The following is a 13,273-nucleotide window of genomic DNA, read 5'->3' on the forward strand; positions in this document are numbered from 1 at the left end:
AGCTGATAAGGCATCTCTCTACTCACCTGTTAGTCCACCTCAGTATCGCCACCTACTGTATAATCTGGGACCCAGCCCATTCCACCCCCTTGTAATTCTTGTTTATGTTTATATAGCTGTCATACAGATATTAACGAGAACCATAGGCACGAATCTGTTTATCTATCTATTGCCAGACGACTTGATCCCGTAAGGGGTGGCCACAAACAAGTCGCCTCCATGTCGCCCTGTCCCCCTCCATTTTACTGCCCTGCTCCCAGCTCACACACCGCTCTCTCATATACCTCTCCACTCCATCCCTCCATCTCATCCTTGGCCTCTCGCTTCCCCCCCCCCTCCACCTCATTCACATACACTTTCCTCGTCAGTCTCTCGCTATCCATCCTCTCCATATGGACAAACCACTTCAGTGCATTTCTCCTAACGCTTTCTCTCACACCCACATCCACACCACAAATCTCCTTCACTTCAGGCACGAATCGCTACCGTTAAATATTATTTATTGTGGCAAGAGAAAATTCTTCCCTCCCCCTCCTCTGCTGTCGATATCACAGTAGTCATTACTATGTAAACGCAACAGGAATAGCTCCCAATCTATTACAACAGGTGTGACATCAAACATTCTGGGGGCGTTTCATATATCACCATGTGATGACAGACGTCATCATACAGTAATAATGCAGGGTTTGTGTAATGTGCCACCCCGTGGGTAGTAGGTCGTCCTATAGACGATATAGCAAAACATGCTGGTAGACTGCGTAAGGTGCCAAAGTCTGCATAGCCTTTATCGACCAGACTATCAAAGTCCATAATCAACATTAAACTATAGCTGATTTGGCACCATGTCACCAGCGTATCATTTATCCATCCTATCCTAGCTTCCTGCTACAGTCCACTCTTCCCTACTCTATCACTCGACTCCTGTAGAACCCCCCCCCCCATCCCATTATTGGCCCCTCCTCACCCACCTCCCTTCTGTCTCCCAGGCAACCCACCCTACCTCCTCCTGTAGCGCCACCCCTTATGATACTGTGCCAATTAAGGAGGTCTACCAGTTTCAGGTTCACGATCAGGGAGGAGGGAGGCCACAGTAATTTTGTGATTATTATGATAGGTGAGGGAATGCAAATAATGTTATAATGGCTTATATGCTGGCCGACGGTAAATGTTGTATGGTTCATGATGTTTGTCGAAAGTCACACTTACGAAACCTGTGTTTCATGTGAATAAAGTACGAATATGTTTGATGAGAAATTATTTTATTATCATATAAACAAAACGTTCTTTTCAGTATATTATCAGGCAGGACATTGTTTATTTACCACCAGTAACTGCGCACAGCAGCAATGATCACTGCGTTTGGTTCGTCCTAGCGACCAAACGAAACCTTGTGAAGTTCGATTCCTATCAGTGTTACCAGATGCGGAGGGCATTACATTACCTTGCTCAGTGGAAGAAGGGAAATTCATCTATGCTGCAAAGCCCAAGGAACGGGCCTTAAACTGTGCTGGACCGCCTATCAGACGTAATGTACCGGATTTGGGGAGGCAGAAAGTCTCGCCCAGAGGTGGTACGCGTGAATCGTTTGTGGCAGTACCATGGACCAGGACAGTTCAGCTGAGATGTCTCCAAGAAATCGTGCTCTCCCGCAACCCAGGATGTTGAGGACTAAGGAGCTGAAGTACAAGAAGATGGTGACAGTTTCTCAAGGGAAGAAGTGAATCAGGAAGAGGACCAAGTTATTCCAGGAGGAGTGGACTGTGTCGAAGGACAGGGAAGTCATCGGAAGCGGTATAGAAGAAGAATTGATAGGTAGAAGGATTCACTTTTTGTACATATTATGTAAATACATTATACCATATTCCTGAAGTTACTAATTAGGGCCGAAAGCTGACGTATGTGGAAATGTTCCTGACTTGTCTGGTTCTCTTTCATATATTGATGTCCCCTACACTAGGTTGTGCCTCGACTGACAGTCACCAAGTGATGAGTGCAGGTGCGTAGTGTATAGAGGCATTACATCTGCAGTCGATGATGTTCTCTTGGTCGAGGCCTTTCTACCATTAGTGTAAGTTTAGTTACTTGTCTCTTTAGGATTTAGTATAGTTTAGTGATTTGTCAGTTAGGTAGTTAGTTTCAGGTTCTTTAGATTAGGCATTTTTGTTTATAATGTAAGGCCAAAAAATATAAAAATAAACAAAATAAAAATAAAAATACAAAAAATAATAAAATAAAAATTATTATATATATATATATATATATATATATATATATATATATATATATATATATATATATATGTCTGTATATACGCATGGAAGTGTGTGTGTGTATATATATATATATATATATATATATATATATATATATATATATATATATATATATATATATATATATATATATATATATATGGCCTTAATGACCAGGGGCTTTGCCCCAGTGGTCGGCAGGCCAAAAAAAAAAAAAGGATTATTTTGTGTATAATTGTTTAATTTGGACTAAGGATTATGTTTGTATACATTCTGTAGTTCCGTTTAACGACAAAGGACTAGGGAGGGGATAGTGCTGAGAAGCGAGACGTGCTAGTTAGGCAGTGCTGAAGGGTTCCCAGTGCTTCTTGTATTTTTCCGTTTTTGTATCAGAGTTGCCTGTTAGCCTGCTATTGTGAGTGGAATTATTTTGTAAGGTGTACATGAATTTTTATCCTCTTTTTCTCTATAATGTTTTATTTATGTGATTGTTTGTTAAATCATGCAGTTTTATCTCAGTTTCTATGCTAAATAATTTACGGTGTTATGCAGTGTAAGAAAACCCTGGCATATTTTGAATGTCTCTGGTTTGGTAACTGTAGGTGCTAGAGTACACTAGAAGCTTCGAGTGTAATGCAGAGCTATATGAGTAGGTGGAATAGGCAAGGGAGTCATTCGCATTCCAGTTTAGTTCAATTTAGTTCAGTGTCAGTCCAGTTAGTGAAGGTTGTATACAGTAGCTCCGGTGCTTGTGAAAACAGTCAAGTGTAGTTGGCAAACATAAGTGTAGTTATTTCGTGAATAAAGATGGCGACCTTAAGAACCAGCATTTATTTACAACGTTTGTTGTTACACACCGAAAGGCTGACCATAGGAAGAACAATTCACTGGGCAACGTCCTTCCTATACTGAACTACTGTTGTTGAAGCCCGTGGCAGTGTGGGACGGGGGCGTAACAATATGTTTTCGAGCATTCATACAATGTTTTAATTCTCTCCTTGTTCCTGCAATGAATTTATAATAGCTATGTGTTCCACTGGGTTGAAAGCCTTTCTTTAACCAACAAAACCTAAGCATAATGGTGTATTACCTCCAGCAATGATGTTATGGTTTTGCCGGCATAGGTTTGATTGTCTGTTTGTCTGTTACCAGGATTACTCAAAAAGTTATCAACGGATTTTGCTGAAGTTTTCTTGGACGGGTTTGGTATGGTGGAGGGAACAATCCATTAAATTTTGGTGGTGATCCGGATCATCGTTCAGATCCAGGAATAAGATTAATTACCATTGCAGGATAGTGGCAATTTCAACATTTTTCGTTTCTAACTCAATAAATAATGTCTACAACGTTTGTAAAAAAAATTACAAGATAACATCTCATAAGATCTACCACACACCCAAGTTGTGTTGGTAAATGGGGGATTGTTCATCCTCGAACTGATGTCGTTATAATATTATTCTATAGCAGAGTTCCTCAAATACTTTCTATGAAGGTCCAGTCATACTGTCTTCTGATGTGGCAGAGGTCCAGGTGTAAAATCTTGTATTTAAAATTTATAATGGAATAAAATACTTGCATTTATTTTAAGATGCAGAGTCATTAGTTCTTTAAAATACACCAAAACTGTGCGAAAAGTTAATACTTGAACAAAAGTGAAATAAGCTTTAAAGTAGATATTCTCTTCTGTTGTTAAGGTGGTTAAATAAGACACAAAAATCTATTCTCCAGACTCTCACCTTTTCAAAGAGACAAAACGACTTTCTTCTATTGCCCAAATTACTAATACCATCCTTACATAAACACAGTCACTTTAGCACTACCACCACCACTTTAGCACCATACCATCCACCGGTGACCAATCTTAATACTTTTCAGCATCTTTCCGTTAATTCACCAACTGAACAAGCCAATGACAACAGTCTGTGGGTACGAGTACATGCAGTGCAGCTTTCTAAATACAGAATTTCTATAGCTAGGAATCCTGTTCTCATGCTACCAATATTTACTGCTGACGAGATCACAGTGATAATATGCTACTTGGTATTATGAAACTCATGTTACTTTGATTGATGTGAGCACCTGGAGTAGCTGGAAAAATTCGTAGCTTCTGTGTTGTTGATCAGTTAGCTCACTTGTCTGCATTGTAACCATGAAGTGGACATGTTGGTATTATTCCATTAGGTTAAAATAACTGGAAACCCCATGAAGTTATATTTATTTGATATGTACTGTGTACATAACTCGTCCAGAGACGCTAAATATTGTGTTTCTTTCTTTCGAGGGCGATACTGAACATTCAGTGATGAAGTCGCTGGGGTCCGTACCAAAACTCGTCACGGTCCGGATTCGGACCGCGGTCCGCCATTTGAGTACCACTGTCTTATGGTTTTCTCAATTAGCTGATTCATTGTGTGTAGATGATCAGTAGTCGAATATCAGCTTCGGAATCCCACCTGTTTACGTGGTTGGTTTTATTTCAGTTTTGCTGTCATTCACTTCGTAAGTTTTTTTGTGTGAAAAGTTTATAAATATCTGGTAATTAGCTAATGGGCTGATAGCTGTTATGATGTTTTGAGTTGCCGTTTTCAAAAGCAAAATAACTATTGCATTATACTATGTGCTGATAATTTTCTTCTTTTTTATACACTGAGTACATAGGTAGGCAGCCTGTTTTGTACTTCTAGTACTCCTGCATCAGACAATAAATCTGCTACAATTTCGTCATTTCCTGGGGTCTTCCCTCTTTTCATACGTTTAAGAGAAATGTTTCCTTCATCTGGTGTTGCCTCTGGTATTTCATTTGCATCAACTGAAAAGTTAGCTACTGGTATTACTGTATGTGATGCACATAGTTCTTTGTAAAATTCTTCAACTCTCTTCACCATCCTATCTCTGCATTTAATGACTTTACGGTATTGTCATTCAGTTATATAACTTGATGATTTGCTAGTGCCATTTTACTTCGGACCACTTTCAGACTTTTTCCTTTTTTTATGGTTTTTGTGATTTCATCCATGTTTCTCTTTCATGTCTGTCTCTTGTTGATAAACTTATTTAAGTCTGCTCTTTCTGTTTCACATTTCTTTTCACCTCCTTCCTTTTTTTCATGAGATCGAGCATCATTTTTTTAATACATCTTGGTTTTGGTTGTATTAGCTTTCCCTACTACCTCTGCTGATTCTCTTAGCACTTTTGTCAGTCTGTCATTCAACTCATCAATGTCACGCGCAGCATAACGTAGAGCCTGAAATCTGTTCGTTATTTGTAAGTGGAAGGTTGCTTTGTTTTCGCTTTCTTTTATTGGGCATATGTATTTATATTAATTAGCTTCTTTCTTTCACTTCTGAAAATGAACGTGGCTGTGCAACCCACCATTCTATCGTCACTTCCTATATTTACTTTGTTGATAACTGTGGCATTTATGATCGTGTATTTCTTATCTGCTATAAAGATATCGATTTCATTCTTTGTTTCTCCATTTGGAATTCTCCAGGCTCATATTCTCCCTGTTCTTTTGTGAAAGCATGTATTTATTATTCTCATGTTATACATTCCTGCCATATTTATCACTAATTGATCTCTACCATTCCATTCTCGCACACCGAATTTTCCCATACATACTTCTCTCTTTATATATATATATATATATATATATATATATATATATATATATATATATACTGTATATATATATATATATATATGCCAACTTTTGCATTGAAGTCTTCGATGAGTATAGTACATCTAATCTTTTCTTCGTCCATAGTCTGGGAGATGTCATCATAGAATGTTTCTGTTTCTTCATCTGAGCTTTGAGAAATCTTTGCATTTGCTTTACCTGTAATACTTTCTGGGTGTATCTTTTGCCTAGTCTAAATACTATCCATGAGATACACTGCTGAATTTTAAAGTGTCCTCTGCAAGATCTCCGTTAATTAAATATCCTGCACCACTAGCTCTTTCATTTTGTCTTCCTCTATAGTAAAATAGGTGGTTGCTGTCTTGGAGTTGAGTTAATTTTTCCTCTTTTCTGTGCATCTCACTCAGACCTACAATATCCCAACTATTGTTTTCTAATTCAGTCATTAAGGTATTAAGTGAGTAATCTTCTGTGAGACTTCTTACGCTGCATGTGTAGATCGTCTTGGATTTTAGTTTGCTTAATATCCTGGTCTCTGATTTGCCAAGACAGTGCCTACTTACTTTCGTTGGCACACTGGGAGTAAGTACAGAAGGCAGTGTGGCTGGACCTTTAGTAGACGATGATCCAACATGAACGCATGTGCAGTCATTAACCGCAGAATTCATGTTTGGCTGGAGGGATTGTGACAGATAATCTTACTTCCCTGCCACATAATTTCTTGAGATGTAATTTTTGTGCCACCTTATTAAAAATATTAGCTGCAGCCCTATATATTTATGGGGGTTATATGGTCGACGACGTTTAATACGGTACCTTATATATCTGCAAGACCTTTCCCTATCGGGCACCCGGGGACATGCCAGCTAGCAGTGGGATCCTACCCCTAGCTGTGTATATATATATATATATATATATATATATATATATATATATATATATTGTGTGTGTGTATGTATGTATGTATTTTTTGGGGGGTTAAGTATATTTTTCCTGTCGAGAGATATAGTAATATATATAAAGTAGATTGGTTAAGGATATTATTCCTGTCGAGAATAGCCCTTCAATATAGAGTATTATATAAGGTGTACAGACTGCTGTAAATATTACACGAGAAGTATAGAACATGTATACATATAAGGAAGTGTATACCAAAGATTTTAAAATATTTATAGTTTAGCAATGATTGTTTTGTCATGTAAAAGAATTATTTTAAAATTATTTGCTGATTTAAGATTTTATAGTACTTCTGTTTTCACAGTTAATATATGTTGTATAAAACACAGTTATTTTTAAAATAATTAATATCGAAGATAGATTAAATGCATCTAGTTATCTGGATCTTCAGTAGATAAAAGTCATGTAGTGGCGAAGAGGATAAATATTCTCCCAGTGACTGATGTTCGGCCAAAAGTCTAACAAGACAAGCTAAGTATAAACTAACAGAAATTCTTGGGAAGAATAAGTCATTTCGGTGTATATAATGAATGAACGTTTAAACTATTAAATGGAGTGAGGGGTTGGGGAAGAGACGCGCTTATATATTATGAGATACGGTACACAGTTGTCCTGTTGAGGGTGAAATGGCTGCAGTAGGACTCGCCTAAGTTTGCGGCTGTGGTGTGGCCCGCACCTGTGTACAATGGTGCCACGTTTCCCCAACTTGCGATGTGAAACGGAAGCCATTTATGTACAAGGCAACACAAATACGATAAATTCAGATGAATAAAACTTACACTTGTGTATTTTGATGGATGAATCAACAGTAATCTTATTGTGCATAAAATATTTATACAGTAACACAGAAACATGGCATACATATTGTACAGTGGTGCTAAAAGAAATTGTAGTCACTTAATGTTTTTTAGCGTAGTTTTAGGGTGGGTAATAATATTACAGTTATGGATATAAGAGAATGAGCCTGAAAAAAAGAAGAAATATGCCAATATCCAAAGTAAAAGAAATAATTCATATAATTCTTGTGAGTGGCAACACTGACACACCCAGTCTGGCCTAAGGTAAAGTACGTACCTCCATAGACCCAAACATAGCTTGTACAGGTGTTGCTAGGGAAAAATGCTCACATTTACTGGCTTTTACCGTAATTTTAAGGGCGAGGAATAATCACATTTATAATCATAAGCTAATATGTAGGACAAAATAGTAGGCATATGCCAATACTGAAGTAAAAAAAAAAACATTATTCACTCGCGAGCAGCAACACTTCCACACCCAGTCGGTGGCCTTGACCTCAGGGGTGGTGTGGAAATGATGTCAAATTTACAATATATACAATATTATGTAAAAGAAAATATCCAAAATTTCTCTGCCAATAAAAGAGGGTGGTGGTGGTGGTGGAGGCATTGTCAGGCTGAGAGAGAGATGGAGGAAGGGGAAAGAGAATGAATGAATGAAAATCAATCATGATACTGCAATAACGGGTCATCTGTCGCCGTATACAAAAAATGATAAATATCACTAAATATAACAAAACCAAATTAACAAATGAAAGCACAATTATAAGCAACTTATAAAAGAATCAAAAGTACTCAGGGTGGCTCACATCTCCCGCCAGGAGAGAGAGAGAGAGAGAGAGAGAGAAACGATATAGAAAACGTAGCAACACTGTACACAGGTGCGGGGCACACCACAGCCGCAAACTTAGGCGAGTCCTACTATAGTGCTGTCAAGTGTACAAAATGTAAAAGATCTGAATCAACAGTGTACAGTCATTCCATATGCTGATAATTAACATTATAGCCTTCCCTTTCCACACAGACAGATGCTTCATTCACCTTTAACGCTGTGCCAATACTAAAATTTTTCACTGAATGTTCTTGTATTGTACTGACTACTGTACTTTCCTTACTCCTACTCCTTCGAACCCAGTTTTCCTCATCAGTATATTTTGCTCGCTGAATTTTGTTGTTATTGTTGTCAAATTCTGACCTGTTTGGCCAAGCAGACCTGTAAACCACAAGCAAGAAATTGCCTTTTATGGGCAGTCACACAGGCAGAGTGAAGCACACACACCGTGCATGGAACACACTCACCTCTGTGATATTTCATCGCCTTGGTATGGCCTGGGTCTTTGCCCCCCTTTCCCCATGTCGAAGTTCAGAAAAATATGAGTAGGTATGGGCTCACGAGCGGACGCTGCAGCTGCTCCACCCAGGGTGCACAGCGCCACTATACAGGCTCCTCACCAGCACCAATGAATTTGGTAACTGGATTAAACGTTCTTTCCACGTCATACTTTTTTTTTTTTTTTTTTTTATGATAATGAATGGAGGAACGAAAAACAAAGGAATAAAAAAATAAGTGGCTCACATTTTCAGCAAGGACTCTACCATCCCTATTCTGTAACCCCTGCGATTGCAAACTACCCTACTCCCGATGTGCACTGTCTTCTAGGCCAGCAAACTATTTAGAGTACCTTCACTTACAGCTCAACTATTAGTTTCTTATCCACCTTCATCCAACTCCTCAAAACTCTTCCAGGGTCTCTCTTCTGATTCACATATTCGTCTCCATTCTGTTGCTGTGATACACACAGTATCGTTTTCCAAAGCATTCCTTTTTGTTTCAGTCAAATCGAGGGTGACAGAGCGACTTGGAGGCGTTTTGTCTGCGGCCACCCTTTGCGGGATTAGGGCTTCGGGCTATAGATAGATAGATAGTTAGATAGACTTTTCAGCCACTCATTCCTCCTTGAAGTCTCCTTGAGTCTCATTTTCTCCAAACAACATATACCACCTCAGTATGCTAACACACGTGCTGTTTTCTTAAAGATTTCCTAAATTCTTTTTTGCAGCATACCTATCTAAAGATTTTCTTAAAGATTTTTCATGTATTTTATCCCTTTTCCACTCTGAAGACATTAACCTTTTAGCTCAGAATTGTTCTTTTTACTAAACACTGGGCGATTCCGGTGCTGTTCCTTCTTGTCTCTCTCCCTCTGACATTATCATACTTCAGATTAAAATTTTCTCTAAAGACGAAGTTTCTTTCCTCTCTGACATCACCACTAATAAGAAATAATGGTCCTCGCCTTCTTTTTTGAAGAAATGTACTTGTGTGCTGAGAACCCAGCTTTTATCTATCAGCTTGCTCTTTTCCTTCTTGCTTTCGTTCAGGACACGAAGGTTCAGAGGTACCTTTCTTCTGGTAAGCTTTCAGACCAACAGTGTGCGTTTCGCCAAGGGTTGTCATCGGCAATCGTCTTGCATTCATTTCACATTCCTAGTTTCTGTGAAACTACTGCATCTGCGATATACGTTTCGAAAGTCTTCGGCCAAGTGTTATACAAATCTTTAACTTCCAAAGTACTCACTTAGATATTAAGTACTTCGTTATGGTTCATCTCAGTTGTAGATGGCCACTCTTCCAAGCATTCGAGTATTAAGAGTTGCATACCTTAGGGTTCTGCCCTTTCACTAACTTTCTGTTAACCGCCAGTGATAACCGTACATGTAGCCTCTTTACGCTTGTGCTGAAGTTCCCCCCTTTACTTTCAACTCTGTTTCCACTGCAAGCACTACATTGCCAATTTGACGAGATGGTTTGCCTAAATATTGTTTTATCGAGCATTATGACTGTAACGAAGAAACCTTGCTTTTAAATCAGTCATTCCAGTCGGCAAAATCTTACATACGACTGTTGTCTACGGTTAGCATTGTTTCCTTCATCATCTCTGAATATCCTTTAATACTAGAGAAGTAGCCATGTGTCTGTGTGTGTGTGTGCGTATTTTGGGCAGCCGAAACTACACATTCAAATCGCACCATAATTGGCACAAAAATCGCAAAAAATTCGCTGATGTGAAAAACCTTGGTCCCATCATGATTGAAAAACTTTTACTATATTTAATGAACAATCAAATTTTGACTAAAAAATGCCACTCCCAGCACCCGTTCGGTTACTGTGGCCGAGTGGTTAATATCTCGGACTTGCATGTGGACAACTTGGGTTCCATTCCCGAAGCTGCAAATAACACGATGAATTGGTTAGCTACGAAAAATCCAAGTGACAACGTTAGACTAGAACAGCACATAAACGGACCATCATGGGCCCTTTGATGTCGCCTTAACAGCTGATAGGGACAACGTTAGACCAGAACTGCAAATAAACATGACTCGGATTAACTGAAATGATCGCAACGCGTGAGGAAACGAGTACGAAGCATGAGGAAATGAGTGCGAAATATCAGAAAGCGAGCATGCAGCGCGAGAGCCCTCCGCAGGAGGAAGTGCGAGAGGGCCCAAAGGGCCCATGAGCTCTTGTCAGTATCTATTTTCTTAGTGTCAGTCTTGGAAGGTTTACATCGTTTCTCTTGCAGATCAGTTTCTTAGGGGTTAGGAATATTGAACCCCCTCTGTGCTTTAGTCCTACACATAGTTGCTAATTCTGTACAGTGTTCATATTCATTGCTTTGTTGAATGTAGCTTCCATCAAAAGCCGAAGTGTGATGTCACGTAACCATGACAACAATGGATTGACTCTAAACATAGACGATGCAGCTTCTACTATAGCAGTAAAGTACAGGGAGTTAATGCGCAATATTTTTTTTTTTTTGCTTGGTTTCAGATTGTAATCACCAGTCTGAAGCTGTGGAGTATTATTTTCTTTGTCTTCTAGTGGACGAAAACGAAAATAAAGGTTGGAAAAGCTATTAACTACAGCCAAAAAAACTACATTATATCCCTACGATGCGATTGTCATTTCAGATGTCTTTAGAAAGTAAAATGAAACGGTTGACAAAAGTAAGAAAACAAAAAGTCAAAATAAAACTTGTAAAGGAGAAGAATCAAATGCATGGTCTGGTGAGCCTGAAGCAGGTGGTAGTATTGCCCAACTCGTCAAAACTGATTCAGTCAGAAAATATACTCCAGGTAGTCACAAAATGCTGAGGGTACTTGGGTGTTATAAGACTGAAATGAAATGTCAATGAAAACATTATTTAGCCAAGAATGGATGATGGTATACAGTATTATAGGGACGTCTTCGATTTTAGTACAATTGTTCGATGTGCGCCAAGGTTTTCTGGCACTGTACAATACTTTGCAGGCTGGTAGTTGAATTAGTCCCTTTAAAAGGAGAAGCTTTTGATATGAATGCCCTCCACAATTATACTAACATTCACGTGGCCAAACAATTTGCATCAAAGCAAATGTGAGAATGTCATCACATGATTATCTTCACCCTCTGCTTAATAAAGAGAAGTAAATACTGAATAATAAGTACCTCTTGGAGGCTCTTTTATGTGTAGGCTTTTTGTTACTGTAGGCTGGTCATACAGTACATTGCAGACAAAACCTGCTGTTCTATCCACGATGTCTGATACGAAGCTCACATTCCATCATGTCGAGGAGGGCCATGAACTCATTCACAGCTCTGAGTTGCACCTAAAGTTTTGTTCAGTTGTTAGTCTCTTGTACCCTGGATCAACATCCCGAATAATAGCAACAGAAAGATCAGGAATACTGTTACATTCTGTTGCTGGGGATATCGTTATGGCAGATTTTGTTTTTTAAGACAGTACCTGTGACTCTAAAACTGTTCTTCCATTCCTCAGTAAAAGATAATTTAGTGTCAATAAAAAGATTAAAAATAGTTGCAGAGTGCAGAAAACACAGTGAAAAGGGAAATTTATGCCTGAACCAGTAAAACTGAAATACAGTATATGCCAGCATGTTTCAGGTGCTATACAGATATTTTTAAAGTGTATGGAAGAGTTTTGTATCTCACAAAATATAATATACTACTAATAACGAGCGAGCGAGCGAAGCTAGTAAGCAATCTTTATTCTCAGTTAAGTTTGGAAATGAGCGGCCACGCCCAACCTGGCCTGGTCCAACCCGACTGTCATGATAGGCAGAAGCTAATTACTCCTAGGTGAAGTAGAGTTGAAATTCTTTCTGCATGTGATATAGTCATTCAATATATTTTGTCATCGGCCATACCACGTTGAGTACACCGCTTCCCGTCCGATCAGCGAAGTTAAGCAACGTTGGGTCTGGTTAGTACTTGGATGGGTGACCGCCTGGGAACACCAGATGCTGTTGGCATAACGTTCTCCCTACGTGTCAAGTGGGGTTGGTGGAGGATTAGTGTCCCTCCCTGTAAAACAATTAACTCTAAGCCTTTGGCCATCCCGTTTGGGATACATGGTGTCTGGCAATGAATGAATGAATATTTTGTCATCAACTAAAAATTCACCCATTAAGGCGTAGGAACCCCTTGCAATCTCGAGTGTTCCGTGGAAGTGTTCAGTTTTAATTAGTGATCACCTCAGTTATGAAATCAAACTTAAAAAGATTTTCCATCATAACACTGTTTTGGGGCATCAACTCTAGCAATTTAAGATTGGAGATTCCTCCTA

The 13,273-nt window shown here is 38.8% G+C and overlaps 1 non-coding gene across 1 annotated transcript; it reads left to right on the forward strand.

Annotated features, from left to right (window-relative positions):
• Positions 1–12,840: 12,840 nt before the first annotated feature.
• Positions 12,841–12,959, forward strand: LOC145417928 (5S ribosomal RNA). The gene has a single exon (XR_013900590.1). It is a non-coding gene; the product is annotated as a 5S ribosomal RNA (ribosomal RNA).
• The last annotated feature ends 314 nt before the right edge of the window (positions 12,960–13,273 follow it).

Source organism: Coenobita brevimanus, chromosome 111, assembly GCF_032717465.1.
Source record: "Coenobita brevimanus isolate Jiangsu-jjx chromosome 111, ASM3271746v2, whole genome shotgun sequence".
In the NCBI taxonomy this organism is placed as follows: domain Eukaryota; kingdom Metazoa; phylum Arthropoda; class Malacostraca; order Decapoda; family Coenobitidae; genus Coenobita; species Coenobita brevimanus.